Source organism: Pongo abelii, chromosome 6 (genome assembly GCF_028885655.2).
Source record: "Pongo abelii isolate AG06213 chromosome 6, NHGRI_mPonAbe1-v2.0_pri, whole genome shotgun sequence".
NCBI lineage: Eukaryota > Metazoa > Chordata > Mammalia > Primates > Hominidae > Pongo > Pongo abelii.
In genome coordinates, this window is record NC_071991.2 from 134,395,902 (window position 1) to 134,409,751 (window position 13,850).

Below are 13,850 nucleotides of genomic sequence, written 5' to 3' on the forward strand. Positions count from 1 at the left end.
GGAAAAAAGCAAGTAAACCAAATATTTTTAAAGGCTTTCCTTAACCTACCTTTCCTTTAAATCACTTCTTTTTTCTATTTTGCTTTACTATCAGATTATAAAATAGGGGTCTGTCTGTCCACCTTTTTGTTTTTTATCCATCCCAACACAAGCACTACAATGCATGTAACCAAAACCACCTGTCACGATTTCTTATCCTTTGGCTTTTATATCCTTGTGTACTTTATTGAGTGATTCATAATTTTCCAATTCGCTTAACCCCAGCATATGAAAATATTGTTTGACTTTTATAACTCCATTGAGCCTTTAACCATTTAAGGGTTTGTTTTGTTTGAGAAGGAATGTGTGGTTCATACTTAGAATAAAGAAGCCAGCTATAGGGTGAGTGTTAAAAACTTGGTTATAAAACTTGACATCACATATAAACAGAAATTAAACTTTATTCAAGAGGCTTCCAATCTACGTTTTAAAGCACAGCTTGGAAATCTGAGGATGTACTGGGCATTGTGCCAAACATAATGAAAACTCCCCACCCCACATCTTCATCCCTGCCCCCTTCAATGCTTGTTTTTGGTCTTTCTGTAGTCTGGCTACTTCCTCCTCCCCCCTCAGACAGCGTTGTTCCCACTGTGACTTACTAGTTTAGCACTTGTTTAAAGAGGTCAGCTTTATGCACAGTCATTTGTTATTTTAATAACAATACAAAAAAGAAAAAACATATATTGAGCAAAACGGGTCAAGCTGTCACCTTTGAGCTTTCCAGTGGGCTTTGAAAGCAACCAAACAAGGAAGAGCCAGAGGCAGGCTGTTCACAAGTTACATTCCTAAATGCAGACACAGAGCTGAGGATGCCTTTTCATGAAGAACAGGGGCTAAGAGGCGGCCTATGAATGAGAATGATTCTGTCCTTGGAACACTTGAGCTAAGTATTTCCTTCCCAACAGCCAAATATGAACCAGAGAGAAGTCTGGTTGGGGGATGCACAGACCTTTCATTTAGGGCTAGGATGAGATTTGGCCATGGCACACTGAAGAAGGCCTTCTCAGCAGGTTGTGGCGGGCTATCTCATCACCAAAGGACTAGCAATACAATAGGTCTGTATCCCTTGTCTTGCTATGGGAGGTCAGCTCTAACCTGGTTACAACCCCTGAATTCTAGGATGACAAGGCTGTGTCTCATCTGTGGAATAATATTTCCAGATAAATGTTTTATAGTAGTCACCGTATCATAAACAAAGTTAAGTCTTTTATCCTAGCCAGTTTCAGCAGAAGAGTAACATGACATGAGAGATTGGGAAACTGTCCTTCTGTGGGGTTCTTCAGACAACCTATGCCATCTCCTACATCCTACACTCGCTGAACATAGAATGGTTGAAGGAAAGAATGAATACATATGTAGAAGAGAAGAATCTTGCTAAAAGGAATGAAGTTGACGAGATAAATAGTTAAGAGTAAGAAAGAAAAAATACGAGAAAAGCCGGTCAAGAAGACTGGCATTTAGAAGAAAGAATGCTTTCTGTTTTTTGTTTTTTTTTAATCACAAGGTGTTTTATTCCAATTAGCAAAAGAGTTTAAATGAAATTTTTGAAAAGTTGTTTATTTGAAAATAGCATTTAGAGTGATATGGTAAATGCAAGTTACAAATTAACTTTATGCATATTTATAGATCATGCTCTAAGCACTCAAATTTGACATAATGAAATTTTGTTATTTTTATATTTTTCAACAATGCATCTCTCTCTTAGTTTCATGATTTGTTCTAAATTTGTGGAGGACCAGAAATTTTTCTTTAGTCCCTCAGAAAGATCATCTTTTTCTCCAAAATAAACTGCTTTCAGCAAAAGTAAGTTTAGATTTACTAAGTAATCTTTCATAGATCTACAGCAAGAATTTTAAATAGAGGTTCACTTGTCTGTGACATTTTGACCATTGGTTTAGAAAGAGGATTAGTTACTAAGTTTTAAATTGACATTTCTTGAAGTTTAGATCGAAGATATCATTTCAGCATAAGAATCAGGATACCATAGAACAACAGTGAGATTTCTGGAATCCTTAAAATAAGTGAAAGTAAATAATAAAAGTGACATAAAATAGACTCCTATAATATAAAAATTATTTCAGATTACTTATTTTCTTGAGAGAAATAGAGAGTACATGCTTTGTTTCTGTTTTTGTTCCTTTTTAAATGCTCTACTTGTTGATTAGAATCAACTGTTAAATTATAATGAACTTAGTAATAGTGACTACTTAACAGTCACTATTAGCATGGTGTATTATGCTAAGAGGCTGTTATGTGCCTTTTTAAAATTATTGTGAATGGTAGATTTTATTTTCCACATCTTATAGATCTTCTAGATGTGGAAAGGGGGTCAACAAATTTAAGCTCACACAATGAGAAAATAACAGAGATAGGCTTCCGTTTCAGGTTTAACTCCAAAGTCTTGTCTACTGCATTCACAGATGCATCACAGTTATCTGGGTACGAAGTTACGGAACGAACTGTTGCATCCCCCATAAAGCATGAAGCCAGCATTTCTGCCAGCAAATCTCTTATAAAGATATGCAGCCTGGTAGGGCTCGCTGCTGTCTCCCTCAAAAGGAGGAATCTGAGAATCAAATGCCATTCTTCAAGCTTCCATAATTGCTTACAGGAGTCTTGTTTTGTGAATTGCAAGTTCTCCTTGTACAGCATGTTGTCACATTCCACTGATGCTTTATGAGAAATTTTCCTTAACCTTTAAAAGAACAGAGACATTCTTTCTTTCTTTTCTTCTTATATGTTATTACCCTTTCCTCCTCAACTAACATACTTGATGTATGCATATGCGTGCATGCATGCACACTCACACACACACACACACACACACACACACACATACTAGTTAGGTGAAGAAATCCAGGCCCAGGCCCAAACCTCTCAGCTTCCTATTTCCTTCCATCTTGGGGTATTCTGGGGTTAGTAACTACTCACAGAATCCTACTCTAACATGTTATCTTAGAAGTCCAGGTGTGTATACTCCTAATCCAGCAGACAATGCATGCTAAACCAACTTTGCTGATAGCAGTATAATTGCTGATATGGTTTGGCTGTGTTCCCACCCAAATCTCATTTTGAATTGTAGTTCCCATAATCCCCACATGTTGTGGGAGGAACCCAGTGGGAGGTAACAATCATGGGGTGGTTACCCTCGTGCTGTTCTTGTGATAGCTAGTGAGTTCTCATGAGATCTGATGATTTGATAAGGGGATTTTCCCCTTTTGCTCGGCACTTCTCTCCCTTGCCTCCTTTGCTTCCCCTTCTGCCATGCTTGTAAGTTTCCTGAGGTCTTTCCAGTCCTGTGAAACTGTGGGTCAATCAAACCTCATTCCTTTATAAATTGCACGGTCTTGGGTATTTCTTCATAGCACTCTGAGAATGGACTAATACAATTGTGCTTCAAGGAAAAACCACCCTGCCTAGAAGATTTATGAACAAGTACCAATCCATTTGCTGTCTACTGGAAGATCTTCCATTCTCAGGCATTATTTAGGAACGGAAATTGTACTTAAATACTTCTGTATGTAAACTACTCACAATTTAGCTACTTTTTATCAGATGACACGGTAGAGATGGGGGCAGAAGAAATGTACTGGGGACATTTCCAAGTCAAGATGGTTTATTTCAAGAAGGGAAATGCCACTTTCTTATCCTAGCTTTCACACTGGGCACAGTCCACATGGAACATACTCCCTGATAGAGGTAAAGATTATGGTTTGGTAATTATATCTCAGTCTAAATGGGAGACAGGTATTTGGAGAGTCGGGAGGTAAAGAGGAGTCAGGGTATTTAAATATTGATGTAGTCTCACACTAAGGGTGTTGGAAGAGGGAAGGGGCTGAGGTCTTTGGAAGAGAGGGTGAGCACAGCATGTGATGACTTATCTTACATATATTCAATTATGCTGTGATTCCCAAGAGGTCATAAACCAAAAAGTGGTTTCATTTCAAGCAGTCTGGAGAGTTGGCTGCCCTGATTTACCACATAAACCTCTTCATTCTCTCTGACCAACTGGCTTTATTTTAATTCTAAATTAGTGCTTTAGATAAAAAATCTTTGCTGAGTTGATGCAGCTTTTTATGTTTCTTCATCTCAATTGCCATTAGATCATTTAGTAAAGACTTTAATCTTCTCCCTGCTCTCATTTTTTCAAGTTTTCATGGGATAACACTGCGGTCATTTGGCTCAGTTCTAGAAATAGTCTGCAATCAAACTCTGGGGAAACAATCATTTTGTCTTTCGACTGGAAACAATAAAAATAGTTGCTTCCCATTACTCTCTACACTTCATTACTATTTTATTTTTACAGCTTCGTTGAATCTGGTATGAATCTTAATTATATGAGGCCTGTGTCATTTCTGTCATTGAAAAGTTAGAAGAACCAAGATTTAGCTATATGGGGGCAAACTGGTTTCTCTGTACCCTATACCTACATTCTAGGATGGCTACTAGAAGAGTGATGGTGTGTCTATTAAGCTCATACTTATCAGTGCATGTGTTTTAAGAGGCGATGACCAATAATAGCATGTCTATAAAACACAATCCACTTGCTTTACTTTTCATGGAAATAGGCATTTTAATGAAAAGAGCAATTTTCTCTTTCTTTCCATAAGCAATGCAGCCTTAAGTAGAGACATGCTTAAAATAAATATATATTCCTAAGTATAACTAAGTGTCCTTGTCTCTACTTAACTGTTATAAGATATGCTATCTGAATATTTGTTTTCTATATACTCAGAAAAAAATTTCACTTCTATGTGCACCTCCTAATATTTTCACAGCCTCTAATCTCACTTATTCTTATCCCAACTATCCTGGTCTATTCTTCAGAGGAAAAGTACTAACTTCCTCTTTATCTTCTCTCTTCTCCCAAACTGACTTTCGTTCCTGTCTTTAAAGTTGTCCTTGACCTACTATCCAAAGCTCCACGTTGCCATGTGCTTTGTCTCAGCTTCCAATGGGCACATAGACCATTGAAAAGGATCCCTAAAAGGATGTTTTGTTTGGAGCTGCTCAGCTTCTCTAGAACAACTGTTTTATTCTAGAATTTTCTATCATAGTCCTAAAAAGCCTCAATTCTCTGCAAATTTGATTCACATTTTTAATTCAAAGCAATGAATTAACTAATTTAGAGTTATTAAACCAGCAGCCTGCCGACTTTAGGAAAAAACAAAACAAAATTCTAAAAGCCGACTATACAAATTTCCAGTTTCTCAAGACGGTAAGAGAGACAGATTGATTCAAATACAGCTGCCTAATCATAGACAGTCTGTAGCTCTCCAAGAATTGCTTCCATTTTCCTTTCACTCTTCTTCCTTGCGGGAACAAAACAACCTTTAGACAGAGGGCTTTCTCCACTTTTGCTGCTGTTTGCTTTAGAGCACATTGTTTAGTCAGCACCATTTACTAGATTACATTCATCATCAATACTTGAGTTCTGTCAAATCCTTGGTACAGAAAAAGGTGGATGCTGAAGTCCTCTCTCAGATGGAATTTCATTTTTAAAAGTCTAAGGGTTGGGTATTTCCAGGTTTCATTCTATTTAGACTTGTCCAGACCTCTTCCTTTTTGGCAGGAGGTGTATATTATGTGAACGAATTAACAAAAAGGTGCCATGGATGTAGTGACAAGGACAAAGGTCCCAGTTAAGTCGCTTTTACACCCGTTTCCCCCTTAGTCATGACACTGTTTTCGGGTAAGTGGTGTTTAGAATGTGCTTTGAAGAGGAGAAAAGATAGCTTGGCTGACATGGAGTGGAAGTTTGTCCCAGCATCACTAAGAATAGTATTATGTTTGACAGGCAGCCAAAACGGCAAGCATGTTTACACTGTAATAAGGCCTTGCATAATCCTGATCTTTTTTACATTGGAAAAAGTCATGAATTCTCTTCTATTTGTACTGATGTGAGAATCAGTTTGCTTTATCAGCTACTTTCATTCTGTTCTATAATTTTCTTTTACATTTTTTTTTCTGTTTCACAAAAGTGCAACTCACATCTAGCACTGCACACAAACCTTAAGGGTACAGCTTGATAAAATGCAGTATGTGTTTGGTGTGGCTTTTTTTCTCCCCCAAACATTGTACATAATGCATATCTGGTAAAATCTGCCATCCTATGCTGTAATTTCCTAAAGAAGGACAACTTATACATCCCTCTAGAATACTTTCAACACATCTTTTCAGATGAAATATAAAAACTCAGTGTAGGTGAGGACATGGCTGTCTTATTCTGTGTGTTTTTGAACCTACAGGTTGTCAGGCTCAATGTACTGAAGCAGAAACCCACCATCAGTATTTTGTACTTTCTTTAGAAGAAACTATAATGCAGAATCGTGAGAATAGTAAAAAATCAATCAAACAAACAAAAACCAAAAATGTCAGATACAAGCCAGTGGTACAGGAAAGGAGAAAAAGAGAAAGGGAAAGGGAGATACAGATTTAGGAAAGGTTTCCAGGGAGCTTTCTGTATTTATTTCACCACATCTGACCAGCCTTGCTCCATGGTTTCTCAGCCTTGTTGCTTAGCATGATATTGGGCCATTGTTGTTTTAGAAAATTGGAAAATTCACCAGCAATTTGTATCTCCCCTAGACGGCAAATTCCTTGTTGACAAGAATGTGTTCTGTTTCGTTGGTCACCCATTCCTACTTCACTTCTATCCCCCACAGCCCTTGAGGGCATGTGTGCCTCTCCTCAGAAGAGTAATTCAGTAAGATATTTTGAAATAAAGAAAGCTAGAGAGCCATGATTTCTTAGCAGGGCCCCCACTACTCCTTGCGGCCACCACCCCCACCACAACTGCTGTTGTAGTGAGATTCAGGAGCTCATAAAAAAGCTCTAAATATGTACAATGACTCATAATGTGTTGCATGGCTCAAAGGAAAACCAGATTAAAAGAAAAAACAAAAAGTGGAAATTTACTTCATTTTGTGTGATGTTGTCAAAGCACTCAGACTGTGGAATGTCAATATTGCTAGCTAGCAGGGCTGGACTGTCTCCCGAGCCCCAGGCCAGGACTCGCTTCCATCTGTAAGCAAAATTTAAGGACATTCAAGATTGGTAAGGGTCATTATAATGTAAGCAAACTATGTTATCATCACCTGCATCAATATCAAAACTGTGTACAATCAAACCTTTCTTTAGAGAAAGGGGACTTTGTTCTCCAAGACATCCTTAAATAAGTCTCTCCCCAGTTCTCTTTTTCTTTTTCTTGTCTTTCTCTTTGGCATCATTAATGGAAGGAGTGATTGATTATTGATAACATAATCTCAAAGCCTATTTAACACATTCACCAATGCAGTTTATGAATTAGTGGGATTAACTGAATATTAAAAGACCTACAATAGGATATGGATTATATACCTGAATGGTCATCTCTCCTATGTCAGAAAAAAAATATAGCTGGAATGTCATTCATTGGATTATTATAAAACATATTTATTTGCAAATATATGAAATTAAAAATGAATAAGCTTCATTTGCTTTCTCATCAATGATAACCACATCTCATTCTTAAGGTGGGGAAGAGATAATACTTAAGTATGCTTTACTACCAACCGCTGGCTCCTCAGTAGGTGAACCCTTGCTTCCAATGATACTCTGATATTTCCCAGAATTGCTGCCATATTTGCATGATGATTATATTTTTTATGTTTTCTTTAGTAATAATTTGTACTGAAAGCTACGTATCTAAACATAATATTGTTGAAGTAAACTTGTAATTCTCTAAAGACATTCTATGGTGTTTAGCCCTCATATACAAAATTTGAAGGCTAACATGGGCCTTATCACTATTCTATCAGTTTTGGTCATTTGAGCCAACATTGATAAGGCTCATTATCTTATCACTGTTACTTGCTAAGTGAATGTGCCACTTTTAAGATCTTAATGGTTGAAAGATGGGCAAGAAACGCCCAAAGAACTCTGCCATTTTTTGATAATGTGCCATTTTTTGATAATAGCAGCAGAATTTAAAAAATCTATAGGAAGCATGTATACTAAGATTACATTTTTAAAACAAAAATTAAAGAAATAGAAACAATTACAAATTAAACGTTAAGTGAATTCCTCTTCATTTCCAAACTTCCTTCTTGTTCTGAAATTTTTTTATACAATTACATGTCTTCTCTGTCACTGGATTTCAGCTGTTATCAACCATGGATTCATTTTTTCTTGACTTTTCTATTTCTTCTAGAAAACGTTTTTAATGGGGCAGGTTTTATGCCATTGTGTAATATAGTGGAAATAACATGGTCCAGGAGTCAGATAGACCTAAATTTGAATCACAGCACTTGCTGGGTCTGTTATCATTATCATCTATACAATTGGAAAAGATAATAATCATTCTTTTCAGTGCTACTGTGAGAATTAAATAAAATAACACGCAAAAATCCCAAAACTCAGATTACTTATGTATTGACAATTCATTATTAGCTTATTATATTAGAAATTCACCTACAAAAGCATTCATCATACATCAGGCATCCTGCCTGACCTCAGCAGTGTGTGAAGAAAATTCCATTTGTTTTTTATTTAATTCTCCACTTTTATCTAAATGTATATCAGAGTTTATTTTTTAATTATGTTAATTCTCTCTGTAACAATTCAGAAAAATCTGTCATTGTCAATATTTAGAACTTTTTTTGTCCATTGATGTGAATACTTATATGGGAATCTATTCATTAATTCACATGGTGATATGTTTTATGAAGATTAATTTTAAGACAATTTTTTGAATCTTAAATGTCACATATTTTCATGTGCAGAACCCTACTTACTGACTCCCTAGCTTATTGTGAAGGTCTCCTGCCCAAAGCCCCAGTATTGTCCTGGACACAATGATTCTCACTCTGTTGTCTAAACCAAGGTCCCAACTTGATGTCGGGGTGTAGGACTTAGTCATATTAGGTCAGAAGGAGAAATGTGTGAGTGAGCAGTAGCAGCTACATGAGACTGTTCCTCTGCCCAAGACTGAGTATTCATAGTAGAGTCGGGAGTTGGGTGCCCTCGGTTTGAATCTCAAGTAGCTTAATTATTTGATATTTAGTTCAACATTTATAAAAGGAGTATAATAAACATCCTAACACTTCAGGAGTTGTTTTGGAGAGTAATTATGCTCAAGACATGTTAATTATCATTACCAGTAGTAGTATTGATAATTTAGTATTATCGATAATTTAATATCATTGATAATGACAATTTAGTGTTACCTCTAACCCTGCCCCCCACACCTTCCCACTCCTAAGATAGCTGATACACACACATACACATACACATAATTTTCTGTTCACTCTTAAGAAAGGTGATAATTCTATACTCACTTGTCAAATTTTAACATTAACAGCATTGGTTTAATACTTAATACTAATAGATCATAGTTCAGAGACATTATCTCACTTTAATCCTTACTACAACTCTGAAAGAAAAAGAGGGTTATTATTATTCCTGTTTGAGAAAAAAGAAAATTGAGGTTCATGAAATTTAAATGACATGCTCAGAGTCACACAGCTAATAATTAAGAGCAAAGATTAGCACCCACACCTTTTCAAGGAAGATTAACGTTAAACTGTGGTTCTGTCTTGCCTGCCATGTATGGGAAGTCAAGTAGTGAACAAACTGAGGGCAGAAACATTGTCTTATAAGTTTCCATAGTACTTCCAGGCCTTAGTCATAAACTAGGCAGTAAAATACCAAATGGGCTATTGCTATACACTTGCCATCTTAAGATGGTGAGTTCTTGAAGGTCATCTTCATTGTGTAGTCTCATGTGATTATGTTATTTCATCAACTTTTATTGCTTTAACACCACCCTACGATGCCACAACAGAACTAAAAACTTTTACAGAAATTTAAAGAGTAGAATCGGCATGCAGTTTGCAGGAGGAAACTGCTTTCTTTAAAGGAAGAGGAACGATTCTACATGGCCTGTGCATCATGCTGAGAGAAAGAAATGACAGCCTTCCACTGCTTGCGATTGCTTCTAAGAAAAATGTTTTCCACTTTTACATACAGTATTAGTGTAATCAAGCAAATATTATAACTCTAAAAATTCAGAGACTGTAATAGCAACTAAGTTTGTTAACATTACATAAATTTATTGTGTTCTACTTAAGTAAGAATTCCAGTTTACCGGAAACCAAATGTCTTCAACTAGCAACCTCTGAGTGTAGTTCATCACTGTCCTGCTGCCTAAAAATTCCACACATTACTGGATAGAGTATAATTCTTCAAAGGGCAAGGGAAACAGAGCGAGTGTGTATAACTGCAAGGTAAGGATGCTGGTTTTAGTTGTAGATTATTTACTCATTAGCTTTGTGATTGTGATCAAGAATAAGTTGCTTTAATCACTTGTGCAACCTCAGTTTTCTTTATCTCATTAAGGGGACGACAGAACTTGTTCCATAAATTTTATATAGTTGTTAATGTTAAGTGAGATAATATATATTTGAGGCATGGTATTCAGCTTCTCTAATACCAAATCTGTATTAGTTAGGAATCTCCAGAGAGACAGAACCAATAGAATATGTGTGTACATGCGTATATATATATATATATATATATATATATATATATATATATACATATGGATTTATTAGGAGAATTGGCTCACGTGTTTATGGTTTATGGTGGCTTAGAAGTCCCATGACAAGCCATCCACAAGCCTGAGACCCCAGGATGCATGGCTCAGGCTAAGTCCAAAGGCCTCAGAACTAGGGAAGTGGATGGTATACCTCTTAGAATGAGGCCAAAAGCCTCAGCATCCTAGGGCTCCTGGTGTAAGTCCTGGAGTTCAAAGCCTGGTCTGCCTGGAATTCTGATGTCCAAGACCGCAGAAGAAAAGTCTATCATAGTTTCTGAGAAAGATCAAGTCACCTTCTGAAATTGTTCTCACTGGGCTCTAGCCAATTGGATGGTGCACTCCAACACTGAGGGCAAAATTCCCCATCTAGTCTACTCACACTCAAACACGAATTGCCTCTGGAAACACCCTCACAGACACATCAGAATTAATATTTTATTAGGTTTCTAGGTATTCCTTAATTCTGCCAAGTTGACACCTAAAATTAAGTTCACAAGTCCACCACTTGTCAGCCTAGTGCTCATATACATCTCCTCAAACTGTATGTTATTTCCAAATAAAAACAGTAACAAGGTGATGGTTCTACATAACATGATGCAGGCAACGTGATGCGACTATCCTGCATGCAAGTGAAATGCCAATCCCTCTTCCAGAATTCAGCTTTCAGAATTTCAACATTCAGAATTTTAATTTTTCAGGATTGTAATTTTGGGGATTTTGGACCTTAGCAATTTAGATCCTCATCAAACTAGTTGATTTCGAATCCCTACTTTTCAACATCAGCGTTATTCATTATTCTCCAGATGAAATTATCAAAAATCTTTTAAAAACTAGGATATAAGTCCTACGCTTTATCAAAATTATGAATAATTAAAATGCAGAGCCAATACATTCATTTTTTGTATTTTTCAAACTAAGTGAATTAATATTAACATTTTATGAAACAGATATACATATAGCTCAACTCCAAACTGTCCATGAATTTATCTAATAAACAGAGAAAATGCTTTTATAAGCAAGTCACAATTCTGATCTTATAGTTAGCTGAGCTATTAAGAAATTGTTGGAAGAAGAACTGGGATAATAAAATGTTTTTGTTCAAATAAATTACCATGAATACACAATTGTATGATTAATCGCAAAAAAGGATTGTCAAAGAGAAATCTGATTAAAATAATTCAACTGATCTAAGTTGCATTCCATTAACATCATTTCCCTGATTAAACTCTTCAATATTTCCCAATGAGCTGCAGGCATACATATGTAATATTACATATAATCACCTTTTTGCTTAAATAAAATTATATTCTGTAATAATCTATGTCTCATTATGATTATGTCATCTTCTAACTATATAACTTTCCACAGCAATGCCAGGACACAAATACCTACCTGTTTTAATAGCTGCATAATATTCCATTGTAAGAGTATTCGTAATATATTTAACCAATCCCTTGTCAATGAATAGTTTTAATATATCTAGGGATTTTTTGCTATAACAACATTTCTGAGTGAACATACTTGAGTAGACCTCTTTGTACATTTTTATGACTATATCTGAAAGACACATTCCTAAATGTGGCATTCCTGAGACAAGTGTTTCTTAATAAATTTTTATAGATATAGATTTAAAGTTCTATAAATATAGATAAATTGTCCTTCGTGGTGATTATCCCACTAGTCCCACCAAAAGTATTCAACACTACCATTAATACTATGGATGGAAAATTGTTTTCCACTGTCTGGATTTGCATCTTTAAACTGTGGGGTTGAGTATCATTTCATATGTTTAAAAGTCATTAATGTTTAATTTTTCTTTGATTGAACTACTACATCAATGTTTTAGACTATTCATCTTTCATCTTTCCTTTTTTGCCAAAACTCTATTATATTAAAGACATTGGATAATTTTCTATCGTGCAATTAACAAATATTGTTCTCAATTGTTATTTTGACTTTTTTGCTCTATGCAAAAATTTTAAAGGAATATGCAACAGTTACATATATTTTCCTTTCTGGCTTCTGAATTTTGGGTCTTATTATATTAAGGCCAAATCCCATTATTTGGGTTTTGTCAAATAAAATACTGGAAAACAATTGACTTTCCAAAGCAGAATAAATTATTTGTTTAAATGTTATTTGTGTTATGAAGTTGCTTACCAAATTATTTTCTACATGGATTTCAAGGGCAAACCACTACCCATAATAGCATCCAAACTAATCAATATTCCCAAATTTTAATTTCTCAACAATGCTTATTTTCTGACAGCTCGCAGCAATTTTTTCAAAAAGAGGTGGAACTTGGGCTAGTTTCTCCTTCAGATGCTGTTTCTCCAGAAATGTGTCATATCTCTTTGATGAATTCTGAACTTTCTTCTCTAAATCCCCAATATACATTTTCCCTTATGAAAGATCACTCAATTATCATCAGACTTCAATGATATTATCTCAAAAATGATGATTATGTGTTTACTTACACACAACAGGATAGGGAAACAAGAAGTGCATTCAGGTTTAATAATTGCTTCTTCATCAACCCATGTCTGCCACCAGGCAGAGACCTTGTTTTAATCATCATTGAATGTCCAGAAAACATAATTAAGAGGAGCTGCTCAACAGATATGTGAGCACAAACTGAAAGAATGAATGATTGAACAAACTGGGATTTCATCTTTCTGAAACTTAGTTCCTTCTACAAAACAAAAAGTTTGGCAGAAAGAATAGTAAGATAACAGATTTGATAGTGGTTTGAAAAATAAAACATTCAGAAAAGTGGTATTTTCTCCCATAATTTTGTCTTCTTATTGATGTATTAATTTGTATGTCTATTCCAGAAATCTCTTTATGCTTTGGAAAGTCTTATGCATAATTTTGGCTTATTCAATTCAATATGCATTTAATAAGCAAATATTCTTTTGTAAGATATGGAATATTAGAAATGCTGACTATGTAATACTGATTACAAGTATGAAATAAAATAGAGGCCAGAGGAAAATAATTCTCATCTAGGGAGAGTATATTGGCTAATAAAATATTATTATATTATCTTTATTTTCACCATCCTCAGTATTACTGTGGAAAAGGCTTAGAGCTTCCATGAGGAGAGGCACTGTTAACTGTAAAAGTCACACATTCAATATTACACGTTCTATGCTTTCTTCTATAACTGTGTCCTCTCACTAGTTTACTAATTTTTGTCTATTTCAGGAATCTCTTGATGTTTTAGAAAGTGTTG